Source organism: Mus musculus, chromosome 1 (assembly GCF_000001635.26).
Source record: "Mus musculus strain C57BL/6J chromosome 1, GRCm38.p6 C57BL/6J".
NCBI classification, from domain to species: Eukaryota; Metazoa; Chordata; class Mammalia; order Rodentia; family Muridae; genus Mus; species Mus musculus.
The window spans coordinates 60,945,695-60,973,026 of record NC_000067.6 but is presented as its reverse complement, the minus strand read 5'-3'; the positions used below and the strand labels follow the sequence as shown (position 1 = coordinate 60,973,026).

Below are 27,332 nucleotides of genomic sequence, written 5' to 3'. Positions count from 1 at the left end.
TTTCTATCAGCCAATCATACTTAAGACTCCTTCCTTTAGAATGCACTTTCCACTTGAATTTTTTTGGGGGAGGTGACGGTTGAGTTGACACAAGTGACTCCATTTTGTCCATTTTGATTCTGACAGTTTTCACTTTCTCATCACCTCACACTTTTTTTTTTGTAGCCCTAGACTGTGAGTAACCTCACAACAAGGAATGCAGGTACCTTTTCCACAGTGCTTCTGCAAAGCTGACAAGGTGCCTGGGACATGGGTGGTCCACAACTTTACTGAGTGATGTGTGTCTTTAAAAAAAAAAAACTCCTTCTGACTTTTGAAAGAACCGTATTTCTTCAATAGTCACTATTTGTGTGTGTGTGTGTGTGTGTGTGTGAGAGAGAGAGAGAGAGAGAGAGAGAGAGAGAGAGAGAGAGAGAATGAGTGCAGTGGCCACAGAGGCCAGAAAATGGAATTGGACTCCTTGGAGCTGACATTACAGGGGGTATAAGACACCCCATTTGGGTGCTGGGAACTGAACCCCAACTCTCTGCAGGAGCAGACACATGCTCTTAACCAGTAAGTCACTTCTCTTTCTTTTAAATGATAATGTGAACATGGACCAAAGTATATTTGTATTTCCCATAGGAACTAGTTCAGTACACATAATAATTCATCATACTAAGCTAACTCTAACCTCATCAGTTGCCCACCCCTAAGCATCAAACAAAAGATTATTCTAATAGTCAAACATCTTCTCATTGAAAGTTATTCGTTAACCAAGAAAAGCAATTATACGTCCCCTTCCAGGTTTAAAACAATGAGATAACAGTGTAAGTTGTGACATTAGATGATATGACTAATATGTTAAACAAGTGAACCCTAACTAAGACGCACTGACCTTCGTCCCAGTTAGATGCCATTCAAAGCATCCATGAGTCGTGCCTCTACTTCCCAGTCCCTCTGCCATCTCCGGGGGTTTGGCCACCTTGTCCCTACCTTTGATGCCAGATCACTAACACACATCTCTTCCCTTCTGTTTATAAACATGCCAGAATCACCCCAATCACAGCTTCAGCTTTCTGACTGATGAGGTCACGGGAGCGCATCGCCACGCCCTGCTTGGACCGTCCATTTGAAACGCGTGCTTTGAAGCATAACACATTTTGACATTATATACATACATATGGATTTGACTAACGTCAAGAGACTTACATTCTAGACTCAACTCCATCATTCACCAGCTCCATGCTCTTGGGAAAGAAGCCTAACTTCTCTGCTCAGGAATTACTTTATGTGTGACCTCAAAGGTCCCTTGTAAGGAAAAGGATGATGCATACGAAAATTCTCCAAAATCATTAAGAGATACTAGTAATGAATATTTAAATATTTTGTCAGTATTAATGATTATTTTATATTTTAAAGAATTTTAATATGTTTCAATTTTTCATTGATAGGACTATGACCATTGCAGGAAACCATGACAACCTTCTTAGGGTAGCTGTTCAAAGCAAGGCTTTAATAAATTCCCCTTAGTGACTAAAAAATTTGGGAGATACAAAAGTGATATCTTCAAACATATGAACTTCATTCCATTAAAAAAATAATAATAAACCTGCCTTCTAGCTGGGGAGATGCAAACCTGAAAAGTGAGTTCAGATATCCAAAATCCATGTAAAGCCAGGTATGTTAGTGCACATCTGTACTCCCAGTACTTCTACATCAAGATGGGAGACCAGAGAATTTTCCGAAGCTTGCGTGACAGATAACCTGGGTTAGATAGTAATGAACAACAAAGAGACCCTGGCTCAAACAAGGTAGAATGTGTAGACTGAAATCCAAAATCTCACGTGCACACACACATGGGTACAAGCACATGCACATAGAAGGAGGAGCCCTAAAATCTACTAAACTTAAACACCCTCCACCCAAGGCACTTGTGTGGGCTAGAATTAGACATTAGGTTGAATTGCTTTAGACTTTTTAGACTATGCTGTGTGTGAATGGATGACACCTACTGGTATAAACTGAAAATGTGCTTTCTATTTTTAAAGAAAAAAAAATAGCTATTCATCTTTCAAGGCCACCAAAAGAAGCAAAAGAAAATCCACATCAGCAGAATCCAGCACAGAGACTCAAGCCAAAGACTGCATGGAATGGTTAAGAAGCCACTTAGTACATACTCAGGGGAAAAGGTAAGTGACATGCACTCCATATATTTAATCTTAATATTTAAAGTTTCTTATGAAATATATAAAGGTATAACCAGGAATATGGCTCAGTGGGTAAGAATATTTGCTGCACAAACATGAGCTTCTGAGTTCTCAATATCCACACAGAAAAAGCTAGGCAAAGCCAGCAAGACAGCCCAGTATTAAAGTGGCTTGCTGCCAATCCTGGTGACCTGAGAATGATCCCAGGACCCACATGGTAGGAGAGAATCTACTCCCATCAACTGTCCTATCACACACACACACACACACACACACACACACACACACACACACGAGAAAGAGAGAGAGAGAGAGAGAGAGAGAGAGAGAGAGAGAGAGAGAGAGAGAGGTGAGGGAGGAAGGGAGAGAAGATAAAGGGAACTTTTAAAAAAATCAAGCAAGATTGTTTGCTTAACTGTAACTCCATCACCATGAAGATTGGAGACAGGGGAATCTCTAAGGCTTGCTAGCTTAACTCCTAATTGAGAAATCCCACCTCAAGGAACAAGGTAGACTTAATAGAGAAAGATTGACATCATCCTCAGTGTGCACAGCACACAAGTACACATATGCTCACACATATATACATATGAACAACAGTAAAAGATTACATAGAAAGAAAATTGTGTAGGAATTATAGCAGAAAGAAAGGCTAGATACCAGAATCTTCATTTAATAATTAAAATATCATGTCAAAATATAATTAAAATGCTAGCATTTCCAAACATTGTATTTTCTTTGTGTTTTCCTAAACTTTAAAAATATTTCTACATCATGTATTATTCAGTGAGAATAAAATACATTGAATGTTGTGAGGGGTGTTGTTGTTGTTGTTGTTGTTGTAAGTTTTGTGCATCTTCACTGTGTATGCAGGAGCAGAGTGCCTCAAACACAGAGAGCAAAGGTGATCCGATGACTAACAATGAGCCTTTTTAAAAAATTTTTATTTATTTATTTATTTATTTATTTAATGTATATGAGTATATTGTAGCTTTCTTCAGACACACGAGAAGAAGGCATCAGATCCCATTACAGATGGTTTTGAGTCACCATGTTGTAGCTGGGAATTGACCTCAGGACCTCTGAAAGAGCAGCCAGTGCACTTAACCACGGAGCCATCTCTCTAGTCCAGCCATGGGCTTTAGAATATGCCCAGAAAAGGGTCCTCATTTGCTTGGCTGTTAGTTACCACTGCACCTAACTGTTTCCCATGTGAATCTGAGGCTTGTTTCTTCCCCATCCTCCACATTCAGCGTCCTTTCCTCTTAAACTCCCCCAAGCACTTGACTCCTTATGTAAGAGAGTCAGACCCCTACAGTCCTACTGTGAGTCTTAGCAGCACAAACAGCCTACTAATTCATAAGCAATTGTATGAGTAAAGATGTGGTTTAGTAGCTATAGGTCTGTATCTGGATACAGAAATGGGAAGATGGGCGGCTCGTCAGTTAACACGCTTGCCACACAAGCAAGAGAGCCGGAGTCCAGGCCATGGTAAAGTAGGTGTGGGGGCCCAGCTGTAATCCCAGCCTCAGAGAGCAGAGACAAAGGATCCCTGGGAAAACCTGGCTGCCAAGCCTTAGTCATACTATGAAGCTCTGGGTCTGAGAAGACATCGGAGGAGGTAAATAGATACCTGCTTGAGTCTCAAGTTATGGCAAGAAAAATCAGAGCTGGCTGAAAAGCTTAATGGAGAAGATGTTGTGAAACATCCCAGAATGCCTTAGTTAGAGGCAAATGGAAGAGCTGGTGGGAAGAGGAAAATCCATTTACATGGCATGGTGCGTGGTACACAACACCTCCGCACATGATATACTAAGGCAAATGGCACTTACACAGGCAGATATTATTATAATCTCCATCTCATTAACACGGGAGCCTGTCTCATAGAAGTCGCTTTACAGTAAGCTGGGATCATGTTTAAAACTCAGACAAACCTGCTTCTACCTTAGTTCTCCTTCATGTGCGGGGAAGCAAAGGCTCTGGGTTGCAAGAATTGGCCCTGAAAGTTTGCTTGCAGCCCCATCTCACAGAGGCTATGTTGCCTAAAGAATGCAATTATAAATAACCTTGGGCACAGCTAACCACTCCTTGCTCCTCTAATTACAGGTACAAAGAAGCATCCATACCTCCTTGGTTCTGGAGTTTGATAAACCATTTGGGTATATGAATATAAACAAAGTTTTCTGACAGGTGCAGCTATAAATCCATGAATATTAATGTCACTTTATTACCCAACTCCCCAGTTTAAATCTTCAGATAAGTTCAGGACAGGATTGCTGGGCTTGTGATCAAAACCAAGTCGGACTCCTCGGCTCAGGGCGTAATTGGTTTCCTCAAATGGCATGTTGAATCAGAATATCTTAAGGTACATGCATGAAGGGAGAGGAAGTACAAAAAGACTGCCAGAGTGACACTAAATTTCATTCTGAAAAGTGTTGAGAGAGAGAGAGAGAGAGAGAGAGAGAGAGAGAGAGAGAGAGAAGATGAATACTAGGCCTTGTGGGACCGTGAAAGGCAGACTGTTTTCTGGTTGAGCTAGGTTTAAACCCTGGTGACCCAGCAGATAACTCTGCAAGAGACAGAAGGCCTGTTTGCCATGCTCCCAGACACTAGGCTCCTGACACAAGGCCCCAGCTTCATAATTCTGTGGTCATTAGTCACATAGGGCAAAGCCCCAAGCTCCTGGTATTCTGTCTGGACTCCACCTCCACAGTTACCTAGCAACAGCCAGGTAGTCCTGACCCACTATAAAAGGGGCTGCTTGATCCCTCCTCCCTCTCTTACTACTGCATCTCTCCCTTGCCTCTTGCTCCTCCTCTCTCCCCATTCCCTCCCCACCTCGCTCCACGTGGTCATGGCCAGCCTCTATTTCTCTACTTGCTCCTTCTCTCTGCCTTTCTCTACCTCTACTCCATGACAATAAATGCCTTAAAATCATGGACTGCCTCTTCTCATCAGGATTCACTGTGCTGGAGCAATGGAGCAGGTCTTCCTCTAAGGAGCAGTGTGTCTAATCTCCTGCAGGAGGCCTCCCTGTGTTCCCAGCCATGACTTCCACCAAACCCAACTGCCTGCCTGAACAAGCCTAGGACTCTCCTCCCTGCAGGAACCGGCTGGAACTCTCTCCTCCTGCCCTTTACCCTTCAGTCCCAGGCTGGTTTCTGTTACCAGGCTCTGCAAAACCAGCTTAGCAAAAAAATGGACGTGTTGCCAGCCTCAAGATTGACAGGAGGACTGGAGGTAGGGGTTATCTGAAGAAGATCCCAGGCTCAGTATCCAACCCCTCTTCCTGCTCTTAATATTTCTGTGGGTTTCTCATGGCCATAAGGCTGCATCCATGAATAAAACTCCAGGCATGGCTGCATATGCCTGTAGCCCCAACATAACATATCAAAGACAGGCAGAGCCTGAGAGCTCAGTGGCCAGCAGACGAACCAAAAGAACAAGCTTCCTGTTCAACAAGAGGTCCTGTCTTAAGGTAGTAGGATGGAGTGTAGTAGTCACTTTATTATCTGTTCTGGTCCTACATGTGTGCATGCATGATACACAGAGAGAGAGAGCACACATACATATATACACATGCACATATACACATGCACATACATGCATGCATAAACACACATGCATGCCTCATACACAGAGGGAGCACACACACATGTACACACATATGTACATACACACATACATACATGTATGTACCATACACAAAGAGAATATACAACCATATACACGCATATGTGCATACACACATGTACCATACACACAGAGAAAGAGCATGTATCCCTATCACATATGTACATACACACATGTATGCACATACACACATACATACACCACACACATACATGAACAAATTAAATTAAATAATGCCAATGAATAAGTCTTTTGATTTGATAGTAATTCAAAAAGAATAACTAAATGAATCCTTATAAATCAGAAATATAGAATTAATATATGTTGTAAAACAAAAATATTAAGAACCAGGAAATGTTAAATAACAAACTAAAAGTGCTATCTTTATTTCAAAACTAATCTGGGTGAGATTCTTTTAGTATGACAAGAGAATCCATAGTACCAATATTGGAAAGGAAAGGAGCACATATACTAATGAGTCTTATTTTAATTTAAAAGAAAAAGCAACACCAAATATAAACCACTTAACTTAAAAATATGTTAGACATTGCCAATTTTCTAGAAAACATAAAATTTGTAGAGAAATGGAAAAATGGAACAGACTATCAACCTGTGAGGAAATCAGAAACAGAACTAAGAAAGTGACCAGCACAGAAGGATTGAAAACAGACAATGAACTTCAGGGGTCCTCAAAAGCCAGAGAATTTCCAGACTATTTAAAATGGTCTGGAGGCAAAATATGGCATTTTGAGGCTGACATAGTGTTAACAGGAAGGTGTATGCAAGATAAATCAGAGATAAGCCACAGACTATATATGTATATGCATGCATATGTGTTTAAGTACTCAATATATCTAATTTGGTGACTTATTAAAGAAAATTCACCTTATAAAATCAATTCAAATTGTCCAAATGTAAGCAGCTTCCTTCCTTCCTTTCTTTCTTTCTTTCTTTCTTTCTTTCTTTCTTTCTTTCTTTCTTTCTTTCTTTCTTTCTTTCTTTCCTTCTTTCTTTCCTTCTTTCTTAGTCTTTCTTTCTTCCTTTCTTTCTTTCTTATTATTTTTTTTAATGTATGTGGATGTTTTGCCTGCATATATGTGTTTTAAACACCACGAGGAAAAGCAATCAGGGAGAAAACAATTTATTTTAGCTCATACCTGAGATGAGTTCTTTACCTAAACAATGGCACAGAGGTCAAAGTTCAATACCCAAGTACTGGCCATCTGCACCCCAGAACTGATCCTGTGCCACAGTGCTCCATACCCAAATCCCTCCTGGAGAGAACTGGTCTCCCAGGAGTACTGAAACACAGGCTTGCAGGAAGGATAAGCCACAGTCAAAGACAGCAAGACCAGCTAACACCACAGATAACCAAATGGTGAGAGGCAAGTGCAAAAACATAAGCAACAGAAACCAAGGCTACTTGGCATCATTAGAACCCAGTTCTCCCACCACATTGAACCCTGGTTACCCCCAACACACCAGAAAAGCAAGACTCTGATTTAAAATCAAATCTCATGATGATGATAGTGGACTTTAAGAAGGACATAAATAACTCCCTTAAAGAAATACAGGAGAACACAGGTAAACAGAAAGAAGCCCTTAAAGTGGAAACACAAAAATCCCTTAAAGAATTACAGGAAAATACAACCAAACAGGTGAAGGAATTGAACAAAACCATTCAGGAGCTAAAAATGAAATGAGAAACAATAAAGAAATCACAAAGGGAGACAACCCTGGAGATAGAAAACCTAGGAAAGAGATTACAAGTCATAGATGCAAGCATCACCAACAGAATACAAGAGATAGAAGAGAGAATCTCAGATGCAGATACCATAGAAAACATTGACACAACAGTCAAAGAAAATGCAAAATACAAAAAGTTCCTAACCCAAAACATCCAGGAAATCCAGGACACAATGAGCAGACCAAACCTAAGGACAATAGGTATAGAAGAGAGTGACGATTTCTGACTTAAAGGGCCAGTAAATATCTTCAATGAAATTATAGAAGAAAATTTCCCTAACTTAAAGAAAGAGATGTCAATAAACATACAAGAGGCCTACAGAACTCCAAATAGATTGGACCAGAAAAGAAATTCTTCCTGTCACATAATACTCAAAACACCAAATGCACAAAACAAAGAAAGAATGTTAAAAGCGGTAAGGGAAAAAGGTCAAATAACATATAAATGCAGACCAATCAGAAATACACCAGACTTCTCACCAGAGACTATGAAAACCAGAAGATCCTGGACAGATGTTATACAGACCCTAAGAGAACAAAAAATGCCAGCCCAAGCTACTATACCCAGCAAAACTCTCAATTATCATAGATGGAGAAACTAAGATATTCTATGATAAATCCAATTTACACAAATCTAGCCCTTCAAAGGATAATAGATGGAAAATAGCAACACAAGGAGCGAAACTATACCCTAGAAAAAGCAAGAAAGTAATCTCCTTCCAACAAACCCAAAAGAAGCCACACAAACATAAAAAAATTAACATCAAAAATAACAGGAAGCAACAATCACTATTCCTTAATATCTCTTAACATCAATGGACTCAATTCCCCAATAAAAAGGCATAGACTAACAGACTGGATATGTAAACAAGACCCAGCATTTTACTGCTTACAGAAAATGCACCTCAGTGTCAAAGACAGACACTAACTCAGAGTAAAGGACTGGAAAACAATTTTCCAAGCAAATGGTTCCAAGAAACAAGCCGGAGTAGCCATTCTAATATTGAATAAAATCAACTTTCAACCAAAGGTTATCAAAAGGGATAAGGAAGGACACTTCATACTGGCCAAAGGAAAAATCTACCAAGAACTCTCAATTCTGAACATCTATGCTCCAAATGCAAGGGCATCCACATTCATAAAGGAAACTTTACTAAAGCTCAAAGCACACATTGCACCTCACACAATAATAGTGGGAGACTTCAACACACTGCTCTCATCAATGGACAGATCATGGAAATAGAAACTAAACAGAGACACAGTGAAACTAACAGAAGTTATGGACCAAATGGATTTAACAGATATCTATAGAACATTTCATCCTAAAACAAAAGAATATACCTTCTTCTCAGCACCTCATGGTACCTTCTCCAAAACTGACCATATAATTGGTCACAAATCAGGCCTCAACAGATAAAAGAAGATTGAAATAATCCCATGCATCCTATCAGATCACCATGGACTAAGGCTGGTCTTCAATAACAACAGAAAGCCCACATACACATGGAAGCTGAACAATGCTCTACTCAATGATAACTTGGTCAAGTAAGAAATAAAGAAAGAAATTAAAGACTTTTTAGAATTTAATGAAAATGAAGGTACAACATACCCAAACTTATGGGACACAGTGAAAGCAGTGCTAAGAGGAAACTCAGCCCTGAGTACCTCCAAAAAGAAACTGGAGAGAGCACACACTAGCAGCTTAGCAGCACACCTGCAAGCTTTAGAACAAAAAGAAGCAAATATACCCAAGAGGCATAAAATAATCAAACTCAGGGCTGAAATCAACCAAGTAGAAACAAAAAGAACTGTACAAAGAATCAACAAAACCAGAAGGTGGTTCTTTGAGAAAATCAACAAGATAGATAAACCCTTAGCCAGACTAACCAGAGGGCACAGTGACAGCATCCAAATTAACAAAATCAGAAATGAAAAGGGAGATATAACAACAGAAACTGAAAAAAAAATCAGATCCTACTACGAAAGCCTATACTCAATAAAACTAGAAAATCTGGTTGAAATGGACAATTTTCTAGACAGACACCAAATACCAAAGTTAAATCAGGATCAGATAAACCATCTAAATAGTCCCATAACCCCTAAAGAAATAGAAGCAGTCATCAAAAGTCTCCTATCTCAAAAAAGCCCAGGACCAGATGGGTTTAGTGCAGAATTCTATCAGACCTTCAAAGAAGTCCTAATACCTGATGTATTAATAATAATATATAGTGGATATACCCGAACAGAACACCAGGCCAAGGCGGTTCCACGTGAGAGAGGTTTATTGTAAGGGAGAGAAGAAAAGGAGTGGCAGGGCAAGTGGAAGGGGAAAGAAGAAAGAGAGAGAGTGGGGAGGGGGTGTTCTCCTCGTTTATATGGAAAGTGACGTAACACAAGTAACAGATGTAGCTAACAGATGTAAGTGAGCTGAATTATTTCCTAGACTCTGGGTGAATTCCAACTTTAACTACCAGCAGTATGTATTTACCTAGGTCTCACTCCCTGCCACTCTAAACACTTTGCATGCAGAGGACCCTTAAACCTCCGTAGAACCCAATGAGAGAGACGCCTCTAATTATTCCTGAAAAGTGCACTCACTGTAAAAAGGTTTAAAATTGTACAAGGTCCCCACTCAGCTTACAGGGCAAGACCGGAATGAAACAAGGAGAAAAATCTAAATCCTGGACTTAAATGTTTTAGAGTTTCTATCAATTCACAATCAACAGCTCCTGCCGCAGCGGCAGTGGTTGGCGCATGCTGATTAAAGTCCTCTCACCTGAAGGGTGTGGCGTAGTTATAGACAACACTGTTTGTCAGTACGCTTCTTCCATGTACTGTGCTAAACGCGAAACATTCGTTGTCTAATCCTCACAGCAGTTCCGTCTGCAGAAAAGAAACTGAGGCTCAGAAAATAACATGTAGGAAGGGCTTGAGTTCAAGAAAGCCTGCCCACACTCTTTTCCATTATACAGGCCTCTTGGGGAAAAAATGGCATGTTCTTAACCAGAGTTCGTTCAACTGGGTTTGCCCTGATTATGTAAAACCAGAAGTTTTGCTGTAATTGTGAATGTGATCTTTTAAAAATATTTTAACTTTTATCTTATGTGTATGAGTGTTTACCTACTTGTATGTATTTTGCACCACGAGTGCAGTACCCACAGAGGCCAGGAGGGGGGGTCCTCTGGAACTGGGTTGTGAGCTACTATATAGGGACTAGGAACAGAACCCAGGCCTTCTGCAAGAGCAGCGAATGCTCTTAATGGCTGAGCTGTCTCTCCATCCCTTGAATGTGATTCTTATTTCACCTAGTATCCGGGAGGTTTCCTAATAAAACACAACTTGATGTGAAAATATTAAACTGGATTCCTCTTGCAGACTGTTGCTTGGCGACTGAGTCTCAGCAATGATGCTATGTTGTTGCCTAATTTTAAAAGAACTGTGTTTAAATGAGGGGACCCTACTTGTCAGCATAGTTTCAACACATTATTTTTATGAACATTGATATTAACAATCCTGGTATGTCCATTTTAGGTAACAAAGGTAAAAAAAAAAAAAAAAGTAGTATCACACTAGCATGAAACACCAAATGTTTACGTTGCAGGTATAGCAGGTGTTCGTTCCTACAGGGTAACTCTCAGTTTTCCAGAATGTCTGATGGAGAAGATGGGGGTCTCTGACCTATTTGTAGTTAGTGTGACTAGTTCTTTTTACAAGCACTCATAGTATAGAAAGTGATATCAAAATGGAATACCCATTAAGGAATATGGGATCGCTTTGCATTCATCAAATAGTTATTCAGTAAGTTAATCAATTGCATGACAAAATCTTCTTTAAGAAAGTGCCTAACTGGGCTCCACTTCCTAGGGTCTTATAACCTAAATGGAAGCTCAACTGGAAAATTCCAATGATTTCTACAGCCAAAAATACAGAAAAATAACGCTTGTTTGTTCAGCTGGGTTGCTTTTAAAAAGTAGACATGTTTGAAATTTTTAAATTAGTTCTATGCAACAAAACATACTTGTTTAAAGTGGAGGTGATGTTATCTTATTGTGTATTTAAAAGAGAAAAGCATATTCCTAAGGGTTTCCTGCTATGAAATTTCAATTCCTTCCCATCTATGAGCCTTCGATAGTTACCAAATACGACCACAAGGGAGCACTGCTGAATCAGACTTGTGATCCTCAAACCCACAGCTGTACAAATGCTTGTGCTCCCTTCCTGGGGGAACAGAAGTGACTCCTCAGGCATTCGTGCAATGCATGTGAGGTGCAGTATGAGGAATGGATTTTTTTTTTTTTAGTTAGTCACAGCCCCCAGAAATGAATTTCTGTATTCTCATCGGAAGCCAGGTCTCCACTAGAAGATAGACAGATTGTCTGATGAAAGAAAGCAACACCTTAGCTAGGCAGTGGTGGCACACGCCTTTAATCCCAGCACTTGGGAGGCAGAGGCAGGTGGATTTCTGAGTTCGAGGCCAGCCTGGTCTACAGAGTGAGTTCCAGGTCAGCCAGGGCTATACAGAGAAACCCTGTCTCGAAACCCAGCCCCTCCCCGCAAAAGAAAGCTACAACTTACTACTTTCTTAAAATTTCTCTGTCAGCCTTGAAAGAGTCGATGACCTGCAAAGCTGCATGTTTTTTTTCTCTCTTCGCTCCAGGAGGAAGTGTAGGAGCGTCCACTCAGAGATTTGAGAAGGAAGCCAAGATATCTTTGGAGGATTGCAAAATCCTGGGGAGGCTAAGGAAGCTGGCTGAGAGTGATAACACGGTCTCCTCCCATCCTGTTCCCATGCTCTCCGACTGCTAGCAGGCTGTGCAGCCGCCCTGTCAGATCTGCGACAGATCGGCGATGTGGCGAGCAGGAGTTACTTGTAACTTTAAATAAAATATATCTCGCACACACAGGGAAGAAGCAGAACAAGATATCAATGGAGGAGATTAGCACATGACCCCAGCTCCCTCTAGGCTCTGCCATGACCAGATGCAGGGATTGGACAGCTAAGATGTCAGCACACCCTGTTACTGCAGATTTGGATTCTGAGAGTTCATTGGCAGGACCAGGTTTGGAATTGAGAGAGATTTGAAGGGAGGTTAGAGTCCTGGAACAGGACTTGTGTCCTTCAGGCTGGACTACAACATGGGGAACGGAAGCAGCCTCCCTACGGTGTCCACTTCCTAGCCACCACCTGCACTCACCTGTCACCACGGTTTTCTCTCAGAGTAATGCTTTAAAGTGAGTGTTTTACCATCCCAGACAGAATGGACTCCATAGCTGGGAGGGCTTATATATGCTTGACCCAGGGAGTGGCACTATTTGGAGATGTGGCCTTGTTGGAGTAGGTGTGTCACTGTGGGTATGGGCTTTAATACCCTAGTCCTAGCTGTCTGGAAGCCAGTCTTCTGCTAGCAGCCTTCGGATGAAGATGTAGAACTCTTAGCTCCTACTGCACCATGCCTCCCTGGATGCTGCCATGTTCTTGCCTTGATGATAATGGACTGAACCTCTGAGCCTGTAAGCCAGCCCCAGTTAAATGTTGTCCTTATAAGAGTTGCCTTGGTCGTGGTGTCTGTTCGCAGCAGTAAAACCCTAAGACGATAGCCAAGCATCCTAAGGCATGCATGTAATTCCAGCACTTAGGAAGCAGAGGCAGGGAGATCAGGATTTCTATGTCAGCCTGGCCTACGTAAGACCTTATTTTTTTAAAAAAAAAATCAAAATTTAAATGAATGCTTATAATAATGTTCTCAAAGCTTACCAGGCAGAAAATGACAGGGCAAGCTAGTGACTGTCAAAGCCTTTGCCCTTCACTTTGCCCTTGCTCCTATTGAGTCTTCAGTTCAGGTATCACACCCCTAATTCTATTTGCACTGCAGTCAGTGTCTTACCACATACTGTTGCTATTTTGAAGCTGCAGCAGCGGAACCAGAGGTAAGGAAATTCCTACAAGATAGCAGAGTCAGAAGTTGATGTGGTCTGATTCCCCACCAGAGCTCCATCTATGGCATCTTACAGCCCTCGCTAGACACGGGCTTCAGTTGTTATGAATCCTTGGACTGGAGGCCACAACTGCCAAAAGAGAAAGAAAGGGTTTGCTTTCCCTGCAGTGGTTGTAGGATTAGGTAACTCTTGATTAGAACCTGTTGCTTGCCGGGTTCATTGTTTTAGAGATTTATATATGTGATATCAACTGGTCCTCACAATTGTCTACAGAGAAATGCTTGACTTTATAATTAGGTGGGAAACTTGTGCCAGAAAGATGACGTCATCTGCCCAAAGACACACGATTAATAAATGTCAGAGTCGGGACTAAAAGGTAACATCTGTTTAACATCGTAGGGGATGTCTATGAAATGTTTTTGGATGAAAACATAAAATGTACAAATGTACATGAGACCTACCTATGTAAATAATGACATTCCTATATAGAAAAATAAGAAGGGACCTGGGTGCTGTGAGGAGCACATTGCCCCAGAACGTGGAAGATGAAGGAGGAGAGGCAGGAGCTTGAGGCTACCCTCAGCTACATAGCTTTTTTGAGACCACCTCTCACAAGATATTAATAATAAGAATTTAATAATAATAACATAATAGATAAGAGATGGAATATTTTAAAAGATGTGAAATTACATGTGTTAATTATTTTATTATAGAGAAAAATAGGAGTGAGTTGTAGCTCTTTATCGAGTGTTTGACGGGCATTCAGGATGCCTGCTTAGCTCTCTCCCTACACATAAATCAGCAGTGATACATGTCTGTAATCCCAGCACAGGGAGGCAGAAGGACCAAAAGTTCAAGTTCTCCTCGGCTACATAGCAAATTCAAAGCTAGCCTGGAATGCATAAGACCCTGACTCAAAGAGGTAGGGTGGTGGAGAGATGGACAGCAGTAAAGAGCACTGACTGATCTTCCAGATGGCCAAAGTTTAATTCCCAGCACTCACATGGCAACAACTGCTTTTAACTCCAGTTCCAGGGGCTCTGATGCACCCTACTGGCCTCCATGGACATTGCATCCACTTGGTGCACAGGCATGCATGAAAAACATCTATTCACATAAAATAAAAAATATTAATTTATTTTGAAAGAGTATTTGCTGCCATTGAAAAGGATCTAGGTTGCATTCCCAGTTATCTACATAATGGCATACAATATCCATAACTCCAGTTCCAAAAGATCTGGAGCTGTCTTCTGGTTTCCACCGACACTAGGTATGTATGCAGTGAACCTCAGTACATGAATGCAAAACACCCATACACGTTAAAGAAAAATAAATCTCTAAAGAAAAAGGGGAAATAGAGAGGAGACTAACATAATACTGCCCCCACACTGCATAGGAATAAGTCTAGTATATTAGTCAGGGCTCTTTAAAAAAAAAAACATAACCAATAAGAAGAGTAGACACATGGGTAGACTTGGTAGAAGGATCAATGGATGAATGGATGGATGGATGGATGGATGGATGGATGGATTGATAGAAATATAGATGATAGAAGACATATGATAGATAGATGTTGATAGAAAGATGGAAGATAGATAGTAGATAGATAAATAGATAGATAGATAGATAGATAGATAGATAGATAGATAGATAGATAGATTGATTGATTGATGGATAGATACTTATTATTAGGGCTTGGCTTATGCAAACAATGGAAGCTGGAAAGCGAGACAGTGTGACATCGGCATCTGAGGAGGATGAGGAAAGCCGATGGCTCCAACACAAAGCCACAGACTTGAGAACCATTAAGATAACTAATGATCTAAGTCCCGATCCCAGTCCAAGATCCAACAGCCAAGAACATACAAACGAGTCTGAGGGAAGGAGAAACCACCCTTCCTCCACCTCAGTTGATGCTCTACTGGTCACCCAAAAGACTAGATGTTGCTTGCCGCAGGAAGAGGCAGATCTTTACTCTTCCCACTCATCAGAACATTACTTTCCCCTGGAAACACCCTCACAGACATACGCTGAAATAGTTCACCAGGCAATCTCTTAGCTCACTCATATTGACACATAAAACCAACTGATGCTCTTGGGGACTCCTTTTAAATTGACAAAAATTATTGACCATATTTGACCTTCATACACCTTGACACACATGACCTTCATACCACCTACACCTTGCTAGTTGTTTCTTCCCCATTTTTGATGCTACTACAGGTCCACCTCCCTCCTTTCTCTTGATAGTCATACTTTGCTTGAGAAGAGTCAACTGTACCCAACCTAATTCATACTCAACTGTGAAAAAAAACATTAAAAAGTCCTTAATGGTCCAAATTTTTATTAATAAATATCATTTGAACCAGCATGAATAAACCTGAAGAGAAAGCACAGGCAGTTGCCATACACTCCATCCCTACGTGAGCACAACCCCTGCTTCCACCACCGTTCTGCGCTAGAGTGGGACATTTGTTATAATCCATGAAGCTACAGCCACACATCGCCATCACTCAAAGCTCGCTGTTTATCTGAGCCTCGTTCTTGGTGTTACAGTCTATACATTTGGGGAAAAAAACAATGATGTGCACCAGCTGCTCCTGTCTATCACACAGAAGTGTCCCTGCCCTAAAAGCACTCTCTGTTTCCCCTACTCACTTCTCCCTTTCCCGTCTCCGTGGAAACCACTCATTTTAAAAAACTGTCTCCATAGTTTTTTCCCCCTCTTTTGGAATGTCACAGCCATCATCATACAGATAAGTGGGTTTCTTTTTACTTTGTATTTATTTAATGCTTTTAATATCCCTCCATTTTTTTGTTTTGATGGCTTTATATCTCATTTCTTTTTTTTTCTTCTTTATATACATGGGCACATTTAAATGCATGTGAGAGTAGATGATTGCCTGTGTGTGAGTACACACAGGTAAGGCTGCATGTGCATATATGTACCTATGTATGTAGAGGCCCAAGATTGATATGGAAAAATTTCCTTCGTCAGTCTTCAACCACCTTCTTTGAGTCAGGGTCTCTCCATCAAACCTAGAGCCGGCAGATAGGAGAGTCTCCCCGACAGCTTGCTTAGGGGATCCCCAGTCTCTGCCTTTGAGGCTGGAGTTGCAGGCAGGCCACCACTCCCACCAGCGTTTACACAAGCTTGGGGAGTCTAAACTCTCGTGCTTGCATGGCGAGTGCTTTAACCACTGGGCCATCCATCCACTCTCTTTTTGGCCCTGTGTCTGGATCTACCATAGTTGTTATTGTCTGTCCTCCCATGAGAGGATATTTTTCTCTCTTGAGTTCTGTCTATTATGAATAAAGCTGCTATAAATATTGGTATGTGGATCTTTGTGGAGACATGAATTTTTGATTCATGAGGCTGTATATAATAAAGACTATGACTGTGTGGCTTACGTAATAAGACAATGTTGAGTTAACTCAATTCCAACAAGACAATAACCGTTTTAAAATGCTGCTGGCAATGACTGTCATTCCCTGTCGTTTCAAATCTTTGCCAGCACTAGGTGTTGAGGGTAATCTGTATTTTGAACATTGAATTCGACGTTGAACGGGCCGAGCATCCATTTTTAGGAGCAGTTCCTCAGTGGCATGATACTGAGCAGCTGCCCTGCCATTTGTGTTTCTCCTGTGTGAAATATTAGCTCAGGGGTTTTACCAAACTTTTATTTGGGTCGTATATTTTCTCATTGTTGAATTTTGAGGGCAGCGGCTGTTGTTATACTTTGGGCAACAGTCCTTTATCAGGTGCATTTTCTGCACATAATTCTGTAGTTTCTCTCCTCACTCTCCTTCCGAGATCTCTTGAACCACATCAAATCCAGACTCTTGTTTGCTCTCGGGCCTTTGCTATTGTAGCTGGACAGCCATCCCCACAATCAAGGTCGGCTCAGTTTTTCTCATACATCATCTTTGCCTGGCTTTATAGTTGTGTGTCTTCATCTCTCTTCTGCTTTGTTCATCTTTTTGTCTGTTGTTTTGCCAAAGCATGCTGTTTTGATTATCGTAAATATGTCTGAAGCACAAGAGCTGTCCGTCTTCCAACTTTGCTTTCTGAAATGTTGGGTTGGTTGTCTGGAGTTATATTTGTACCTAACAAGCTTTGAAATTGCCTCCCTTGGGGTCCTACTCAGGGCTTCCCACACAGAGAGTGACTCTCTGCACATGCCTATCTGTATCTGCCCTTACAAGTTTGATGCATATTCTATTACCTCACGCCTCTAGTGAATCTAAAGACTTATGCAATTCTTTGCACACTCTGCTAAGAATCAAATGACAGCTTCTAAGCTCTTAAAATGTTGCTTCCAAATCAGAAATTTTTTCTTTATGTGTTAAAGAAAAAATAATTATTAAACTAATGAGGAAATAACTGGTAAAATTTCAGTTAATGAAACAATTTAAAATGGAAAAAAACTGTATTAATGAGGGCTAACAGCAGGGGGCACTCTCCTATAGGGACAGGGTAGGTATTGATGGTAGTGATGGCTTTGTGAAAGCAGAGCCCCTTCTGTGCAGAACTATGTACATGAAATGGGATCTGAAAAGGACTCTGTAGCTCACTAGCATGCCAGTGTTGAGGGGAGTGGAACTGCATGACTCATGTGCATAGATACACATGCACGTGTCTATTTAAAATGCAAATAATGACAAGCAGTAAAAGCAAAGATTGAAACATATAGAGGTTTTTTTTTAAATTAATTTCTACAAGAAAGGGGAGACTGGATAGATGGCTCAGCGATTAAGAGCATGCACTGCTCTTCCAGAGAACCTCAGTTTGGTTCGTTGCCTTCAGGCAGCTGTGAGCTGCTAGTCACTACATCACTAGGGAGTCTGGGATTTCTTATGGTCTCTGCAAGCATATGGTGGGCAAACACAAGACGCGTATACACAAAGAAAACACACACACTTTTTAAAAGGGAGAGAAAAAAAAACATGTTTCCCACAAAAATAAATAGATAAATAAGTAAATAAATAAATAAAATCACACTGGCAAGATATGCCTTCAAAATTCCAGAGGCAAGTTATTTTCATTTACATACATTAAGGCAAAGTAAAAAAAGAGTTTCAGCATGGCAAGTTACCAAATATTCACCATCAACATATTTTTTCTTAATAATTTACTAAAGACATTAAAGGCAAGTCTCAAATGTCCTCGGGAGTTAGATGAGAGTCAAAGGCCAGGCTCTGAGAGAGGAGCCAGGAGCTGTAACTGAGGAAGTTATATCCCGGGGGAAACAGATTGCATTGGATTCCATCTCCAGCCCCACCACCCATGAGAAAAACTCCCATTTGATACACTTCTTACTGATAGAGATTGTAGAACACTTCCTATGAAGAAAATTCTAAAACTTTCATCGTTTAGGAACTTTTAGTCTGGAGCAATGGTTCTCAACCTACAACCCTCATACTGTGGTGGGCCCCAACCATAAACGTATTTCATCCCTACTTCATAACTTTGTTACTCTTATGAATTTACTCTTATGAATTATAATGTGAATATCTGTGTTCCCTGATGATCTTAGGCAGCCCCAGTGAGGAATCCCTGGTCTAGACAGTCCTTTCTAAGGGCCTCCACACTCTAGCGGTCTGTGGGTGAATTTAATCGAGCAACAGTATTGGATGACATCCGCAAGGTAGGTGCTCTGTGCAAACAAGTCGCAATTTCCTTCATGAGAACCAAGAAGACTTTCCCAGAGACTGGCTATGATTTGTACCACTCTACATGAATATTTCCTTTAGAGTCAACTGTTCAGTGAAGAAATCCTGAGTAAGGCAGTCCAGTGGAAAGAAGGAGAGGCGGGAGCCAGGCGAACTGAGCAACAGTGTACAAAATGATTAACCTCTGTGGGTTTCTTTCCTTTCACTAACAAAAAAAAAAAAATTATGATTCCCTCTTCCTCTTCCTCTCCCTCTCCCTCTCCCTCTCCCTCTTCCCCCTCCCTCTCCCCCTTCATCTCTCTCTGTCTCTCTGTCTCTGTCTCTGTCTGTCTCTCTGTCTCTCTCTGTCTCTCTCTGTCTCTCTCTCTCTCTCTCTCTCTCTCTCTGTCTCTCTCTCTCTCTCTCTCTCTCCTCTCCTCTCCTCTCCTCTCCCTTTCCCTCTCTCTAAAAAACAGCCAAATAGAATGCTATTTTGAGCAGCAGAAACCCTGCTGAGGTTCTGATGTGAAAACAGTCCCACTCCAGCACTCCAGAGCCCTCACTGGCTTTCTTTCCTGAAGCCTGTCTGCCAGCTTTCTTGTTGTGAACAAGATAGTGAAATTGCTGAAGTCAGTAAGACACTGCAAATCAAGTAGGTCCAGGAGTGAAGCTGTGCGTCCAAACCCAACGACGACATACACCACCAAGAGACCAAGGGCAGCCGCCTCTGCTGTAAGCTGTGGGCTTTAGAAAACGGTAGCTTGTGAGCGTAAACTCCTCAGCTATAGCAAACAGAAAGCTCTAGAGCAGGGTGTGGCAGGCTGTGTGGCCATGGGGACTTGAAGCGTGCAGGGACACTTTATGCATTCAACTCCATTTTCCTATGAACCTAAAACTACCCTGAAAAGAGTTTATTAAAAGAGTTAATTAATTAACAACTATTTGAAAGCATTTGGCACACAGGACAGATGTTAAAATGTAGTATTTTAAAATAAAACAAGTTCAAATCATGGTGTGGGTTTTTTTTTTTTTTCCTGTCATCTTTTTATTGGCAGAAGAGCATTTTTAAAGCCACGGGTCATTGCTGATTTGTAGACTTTACTTAAAGAACTTAGAGACTGCAAGAGCATACACCATAATGTAAAAACCCGATGAAATGTTTTAATGCGTCTTCAAAACACTCTATAATCAAACGGCTGGAATGAGTCTTGAGAGGCCACCAGGTCCTTTCAGAGGCTGAAATGTAGACACACCTGAACTGGCATTCACAGGGGCTTAAGCACTGTCAAGGACAGCAGCTGCTCCAATGTCTTGGTTCTTTCTTCTTACTCAACAAATACATTATCCAGATTAACCTAACTCTGCCTATTTTGATTGGTAAAAACATGAAGGACCCAAGCTTCCCACATCCTAACCTCTCTGTTTTTGAGAGACCTTAAAACCTGAAGACCGAATGCAACTTCAAATCCTTCTAACTGCCATCTGGTTCTTTTCTACAACAACTTTGCTCTAATTGATAACAAATCAGAGAATTGAAGGGACAGTCAGGAAAAACTGGGGAGGGAAGGGAAAATGAGACCAGAAACGATGAGTTGTACGGTGCGGTGGCAGGGAGGGGTCCTGGAAACACGGCTAACACTGGCTAACACTATTGCTGCAGTCTCCCCCATGTGCCGCCTAATGGCAGCTCCACATCCCCAAACCAGGGCCATAAAACAGGCCCAAGGCTTGGAGAAACCTGAGGCCCGTGGAGCTGCAAAAAATGGCTGGAATGTAATGTAATGATGCCCATTACATGTCCTGGAATCCCGAGATTGAAAAGGGGGGGGGGGCAATCTGACCTTTGATGACTCGCCCTGGAGTTCCAGAGAGCAGTTAATCCAGAAAAGCAATGTCTACGGCTGGTGGAGGGTGTTTCTTTCCCCCCTCCTCTCCAGTACAAAACTGTTGCCAGACCCCGCATGGTGGCTTCTGCTGCTCTCACGCCCTGCGCCTTGGGTCTGAAGGTGCCAATAGAGCTTTGCTATGGCTGTCTTTCATTTTCTTCCTAACTTATTTCTTATCATGCCCAGCTTGAATATAACAAAGCAGACTTCAAAACCAAATAAATTAACCTTCATTCTTAGCGTTTTACCTTATCAAGTGATACTATTAAAGAAATACAAATTCAAAGACAAAAAGGATCCTAGTATTCATGACATGACAAATTCATAGAAATTATATATGCTAGCGCCTTACTTTAAGTTCAGAGCATGCTATGTCAGACCATGTTGTTGGGCGTCCCGTTCATTTTAAGTGTCGCTACAAGCAAATGAAATGCTGTTAAAGGAAATTGTTTCACCTCCAGGACCTGTATTTGAAGGCCAGTAGATGACTCTGTGGTGTTATGAAATTAACCAGAAAAAAAGAAGAAAAAGAAAAAGAAAGTGCCAAGAGAAGATGGTTTCAGAGTGCACACCAGCTCTGCACCACAGGCAAATGTTCCCTCATTTGCACCCCACCCAGACAGTAACACTTTGGCCAAAACTGGAAACTGATTTTTTACCATGCTTTGAATTGAACCAACTGGTCAATGATAAAAATTATATATATGTCATAATGAATCCCTTATTATGAATACTTAATATGTATTAAAGAAACAGCCAGTACAATAGACTAGATTTGTAAACCAGGGCATTTTTCGAGTAGTAAATTATATTGATTAAAAAATTCCTACCATATATTAATTGTACATATTAATGGGCTTCACTAGGACATTTCCATATAGACATATGTTTTATCATATTCACTCCCTGTTATCCTTTTTGCTCCTCCAGCCATTCCCTGATCCCTTTCCTCTTCCCATCTAATCATGCTTCTCACCTTTTATGCACTTTTTTAAAAGTGTATTTACTCTTACCAATGACTTTACTTAGGGCTCTTTACGGGAGCATCAGTGAGGAACAGTTGCAAGAACATGGCTGCGTACCACATTAAGAAAATACCTCATCCGCCCCAACAAACCAGTAACTGCCAGGAAATCCTCAGAGAGGGGCAGGACCTCCTGAGCCCCTCCCCACTGGAATGTAGATGGGCCCTGTCTTGTGCTGGAATTGTGTAGGTAAAGAGCAAGCCCTTCTGAAATTTCCCGCGATGGCACTCTCTTCTTCCTCAGGCTCCGACATTCTTCCTGCCTCGTTTCCCAGGATGGTCCTTGCACCTTGGAGGGTGTGAAATAGATTTTCCATTTAGGAACAGGCACTCAACAGTCACTTATTCTCATCTCTTTAGCCAGTTATGTGTCTCTGCAGTAACTACTGTCCACCACAAAGAGAAGGCATCTCTGACCAAAGCTGAAAGCAGTGCTAATCTACGGGCGTAAACAAACCTATGTAGAACGCAATGGAACAGGTACATCTTGCTCCTTCAGAAAAAGAGCAGCAGCAGCCTCCTCTCCACCAGAGCCTGGGACCTCACTGGCAAGAGGCTTTCGATCCAGGTGACAGTCAGCCATGAAGTCTTCCTGCAGAGCAGGCCCCAAATCCAACGGATGGTGATTGGTTACTCCCCTAACAGTTGCGGTACTATTGCAGGATTCTTGGACGGCTAGTAAGATTGGTGATGTCAGTTCTCCCAGAAACCTGAGCAATACCTTCCGGCACCATGAAAGCCCACCAGGAGGAGGACACTTCCAGATCCAGTCCAGCTTATTTAGAAGGTGAATGGTCCCAGATATTTTGTAGACTTCTTAATCTTTTCCTGTTTGCGACCCCTGAGAAATTTTTATGCAACCATGAGTATATAAGTAAATAAAGCAGGTTTACAAGCCAAACTTTTTCTAATAAAATCATGAAGATTCTTATTTTAAGACAGTTCTTTGATATCATATAATTTTATCATTTATTATTAAAGATGAAAGAAAAGTTGTGTTAGCATATGCTTAATTTTACATGAAGAATTAAATCTTGGCTAAGTAGTCGATATTGCAGTATATAAAATTTCAAACTTTATTTATTAAAACCCTCAGCCATGGTTGTGGACAGGTTTACAGCACCAGGCATGGAGATCCCCTGTGTAGAGCAGGTCTCAAATCTAACCGGAAAGTGACTGGTTAACCCTGTAAGAGTCATTCCACTGTTGTGTCAATGGTAACATCTTCCTGGCAGATTGATGTTGTAGGTAGCGGAGTTCATAGTTGCATAAGAGTGTTGACGACTTTCTCATCCAGCAGCCTGCATAGCCCATTCCCATCTACCAAAGTGTGTGGTATCATTAGCAATACGCTCTTATCATTTAGTTCTGATGGGCAACCAAGAGGAGTATGGAGCGGTACCTCCGTCTGGGGTCCCCTGAACAAGCATCTCATAGGAGGAAACCTATACCTAGCATTTTGTTTTTTGTTTTGTTTTGTTTTGCTTTGTTTTGTTTTTTAATTGACTAATCTATAGAAGCAATGTTATCCAATCATGCAGGATATCCCCCTTCAAAGTCTTTTTTTAATGTATTTTAAGTGACTTACAAAGTAATAACTTTATGTGTGGCTTTTTCAAAATACACCTTTTATTTTAGCTAACCCTCCCCTCTCCACCACCCCCTCTCCCTATCACTCCTAATACTACTTAAACCTTTATATCACCAGTATTTTCCCACGTTGTTTTATAGCATCTCTACTCTATTCTTGCCAGTGTCTTAAGGCATTCCATTCCCCTAAGGGCCCTCTCTAGCTTACTTGCCTCTATTGATATTCCAAATTAAATATACAAATGTGAGCTGTGCCCTGGCTTCGGTAGAGACCGGCTGTCCTCTGCTGCTTGAGTGGCTCCAGCATCTTCCCCAGGAGCTCGCTGCAGCAGCCGACTGGCCTCTGCTCCACAGTAACCATGTGTGACCAGAAGGCAGTGATCAAAAATGCAGTTTGGAGCTGAGACGAAAGGATGGGCCATCTAGAGACTGCCACACCCGGGGATCCATCCCATAATCAGCCTCCAAACTCAGACACCATCGCATATGCCAGCAAGATTTTGCTGAAAGGACCCTGATATAGCTGTCTCTTGTGAGGCTATGCCGGTGCCTGGCAAACACAGAAGTGGATGCTCATAGTCAGCTATTGGATGGAACACAGGGCCTCCAGTGGAGGAGCTAGAGAAAGTACCCAAGGAGCTAAAGGGGTCTGCAACCCTATAGGTGGACCAACAATATGAACTAACCAGTACCCCCAGAGCTCGTGTCTCTAGCTGTCTGTAGCAGAAGATGGCCTAGTCTGCCATCATTGGAAAGAGAGGTCTTGCGAACTTTATATGCCTCAGTACAGGGAAACACCAGGCCAAGAAGTTGGAGTGGGTGGGTAGGGGAGGGGGGGTGTATAAGGGACTTTTGGAATAGCATTTGAAATGTAAATGAAGAAAATACCTAATAAAAATATTTTAAAAATGCAGACACGTCAGAAGAAATGCAACAGGACTCAGTAGAGTGCGCTACTCAGGCGTTGGAGAAGTACAACATAGAGAAGAATATTGTGACCCAAATCAAGAAGGAGTTTGACAAGAAGTACAGCCCTACTTGGCACTGAGCCAAAACTTCAATAGATACGTGACACATGAAACCAAACACTTCATCTACTTCTACCTGGGTCAGGTGGCCATTCTTCCGTTCAAATCTGGTTAAAAGTCTGGACTGTGCCAAACACCCAATGATCCATCCAGAAACAAGGACTGCATCCTAAGTTCCAAATGCCAGAGACTGAATCTTCAGCCTTGCTAAGGGAACACCTCGTTTCAATCTGTTGTGTTGTGTACAGGGCCTCATTCTCTGTACAAGCCTGTGGTTATAAAATTAGTTAAACAGCTTACATTTGTATTTATTTTCTAGTCCATACTTCTGTACCCCCATTTTTTTCTCCCTTAGATCATTCTTTTAAAAATAAATCTGTTGGAGATGAAAAAAAAAAAAACCATACAAATGTAAACTTTTGAAGCTATCTAAGGAAAGAGAGCATGTGATGTTTGTCTTACAGGGCCCAGGTTCCCTTGCTAGGTGTAACATTTTCCAATTCTAGTTTTCCTGAAATTTTCAAAACACTATTTGCATATGTACCACATTTTGTTATCTGGTCATCAATTCATGGACGTCTAGGCTCATTCATTTCCTAGCTATTATGACTAGAGAATAAATGAACATGGATGAAGAGGTAGCTCTGAAGGAGGATATAGACTTCCTTTGCCCAGGACTGATAGAGCTGGGTCCTATCATAGTTCTGCTGTAGTCCTGAGAGACCTCGCCGCTGATTTCCACCACGCCTGCACCCTGTTCATGTTCTCGCCAACAGTGCATAGAGAAAGGCTCCTCTGCCCACATTCTCTCCAGCATTTGCTCTCATCTGATTTCTTGATGCTACTCATTCTGACATGGGTGAGCTGGAATCTCAAAAGTAGTTTTAATTTGCATTTTCCTTACTGATAACTTTTTTAAAAGGTTAATTAGCCATGTGTATTTCTTTTCTTGAGAACTCTGTTCAGATCTACAGCCCTTTTATTACTGGGCCGTTTGTTTTCTTGATGCTTAGCTCAGAGAGCTTGGAAGCATTCCTTCCTTCTCCGTGTGATGAAGTGATTAAAGAAGCCCTAGCTAGCTAGCTAGCTACCTAGCAGAGCGGTAGTGGGACATGCCTTTAATCCCAGAACTCAAGAAGCAGACACAGGCAGATCTATGAGTTCAAGGCCAGCCTGGTCTACAGAGTGAGTTCCAGGACAGCTCTTGCTTTGATAGAACTCAGTTGTAAATCTCCATCTGGATCCACCAGGACTTTTGTTCACTGACAGACTTTTCATTATAGCTTCAATTTTATTTCTTGCTATAACTCTATTTAAACTGTTTATCTCATCTTGGTTTACTTTAGGTACATCACATACAACGAAAAAGTTTATCCACTTCTTTTAATACAGGTTTTTAAGGTGTATCCTTAGAGTTTTTATTGGTATCTACTGTAATGTCTCTCTCTTTATCTCAAATATTATTAATTTGGGTCTTCTCTCTGTTTCTTTTGGTTAATTTGGATTGTCATTTTTTACTTTACCTTTTTTAAAGAATAAATTATTTGTTTCATTGATTTTTATTGTCTTTTTCCCATTTCCATCTCATTGATTTTTTTTTTTGCCCTGATATTAAGAATCTCTTTCCACAGATATGTCTGGCCTGATCTTGTTTTTCTAATGCATTAAGGTGTGTCCATCATCCTGTGTGTCTGCCATCGCTAATGCTATAGTTCCTCTTCTCACCTGCTTACCTCACAGAAAATAGCCAGCCTGCCCTGATGTGGAATTCCTAACAAGAAAAAAAACTGAGGTTCAATAATGAAACTCCATAGTTATATTTGCTGTTTAAGTATAATTATGTTCAAGGTAACTATTAAAAAATATTTTTTTTTCTCCATAGTCATAGTTCAGTTACTTTCAAAGGTTTCTGGCGGCAGACATTTATAATTTTCACTACAATATCTATTCTTTTGGTTCTCTTTTAGAAAAAATTAGCTAGACACTGAACTGTGTAATCCAAACTGCATTCCTTAGTCACCTTTACAGATAGGCAAAGCTCTATGGTTAGATTCTGGCCAACAAGAAGGAAGAGAGGAGGGGAAGGACAGGAATGTGCAGCGTACTATTAATACCCTAAAAAAGACAAGGCTACAATGTAACAGAAGCCAGAGGCCTCCAAGGGACTAAGACTAATGACTCACTTCAGTGAACACTCACAAGTAAAGCTGTTGGGGAAAGGGTGTACTGTGTGTGGGACACAGCGGGACACACTGACGTTTCCACAGCAAGACATTTTTGTTGTTGTTTATTTTAATTTTTTTGTTTTGTTTTCTTTCGGGAGGAGAGTTGCAAGGGAAATGGGAGGATATTAATGGGCTCAGAGATGAGTGCGATTGGGGTGCATGGTGTGAATTCAGAAAAAAAGTCCATAAAAAGTTTTTTAAAAGGTAAGTCTAGACACTCGCCTCCTCTCTCTTTCTGTCCCTGCTTGTCCCTATGAAAAGCACAGTGGGATCCAAAGCCTCCATCTTAGACCACAAGATGGAAGCCAAGAGCTGAGCAAGGCTGAGCAAGAAAGAACTCGGGGCCTCAGATTCCACACACACCCCAACCCCCAACCCCCAACCCCCAATGATGTCACTTGAATAATTAATCAGAAATAAGG

The 27,332-nt window shown here is 41.2% G+C and overlaps 1 protein-coding gene and 1 pseudogene across 2 annotated transcripts in view; one reads left to right on the top strand and one right to left on the bottom strand.

The window, feature by feature from the left end:
• Icos (inducible T cell co-stimulator) overlaps positions 1-12,254 on the bottom strand; it is a 39,550-nt gene extending 27,296 nt beyond the window's left edge. For both annotated transcript variants that reach the window (XM_006496138.2, XM_006496139.2), the window contains exons 1-2: positions 12,144-12,254; positions 10,345-10,451 (exon numbers count right to left, since the gene is read on the bottom strand). The gene's annotated coding sequence lies outside the window, so the exon portion shown is untranslated. The remainder of the gene's footprint in view (positions 1-10,344; positions 10,452-12,143) is intronic.
• On the top strand, positions 23,905-25,073 carry Gm11582 (predicted gene 11582; annotated as a pseudogene).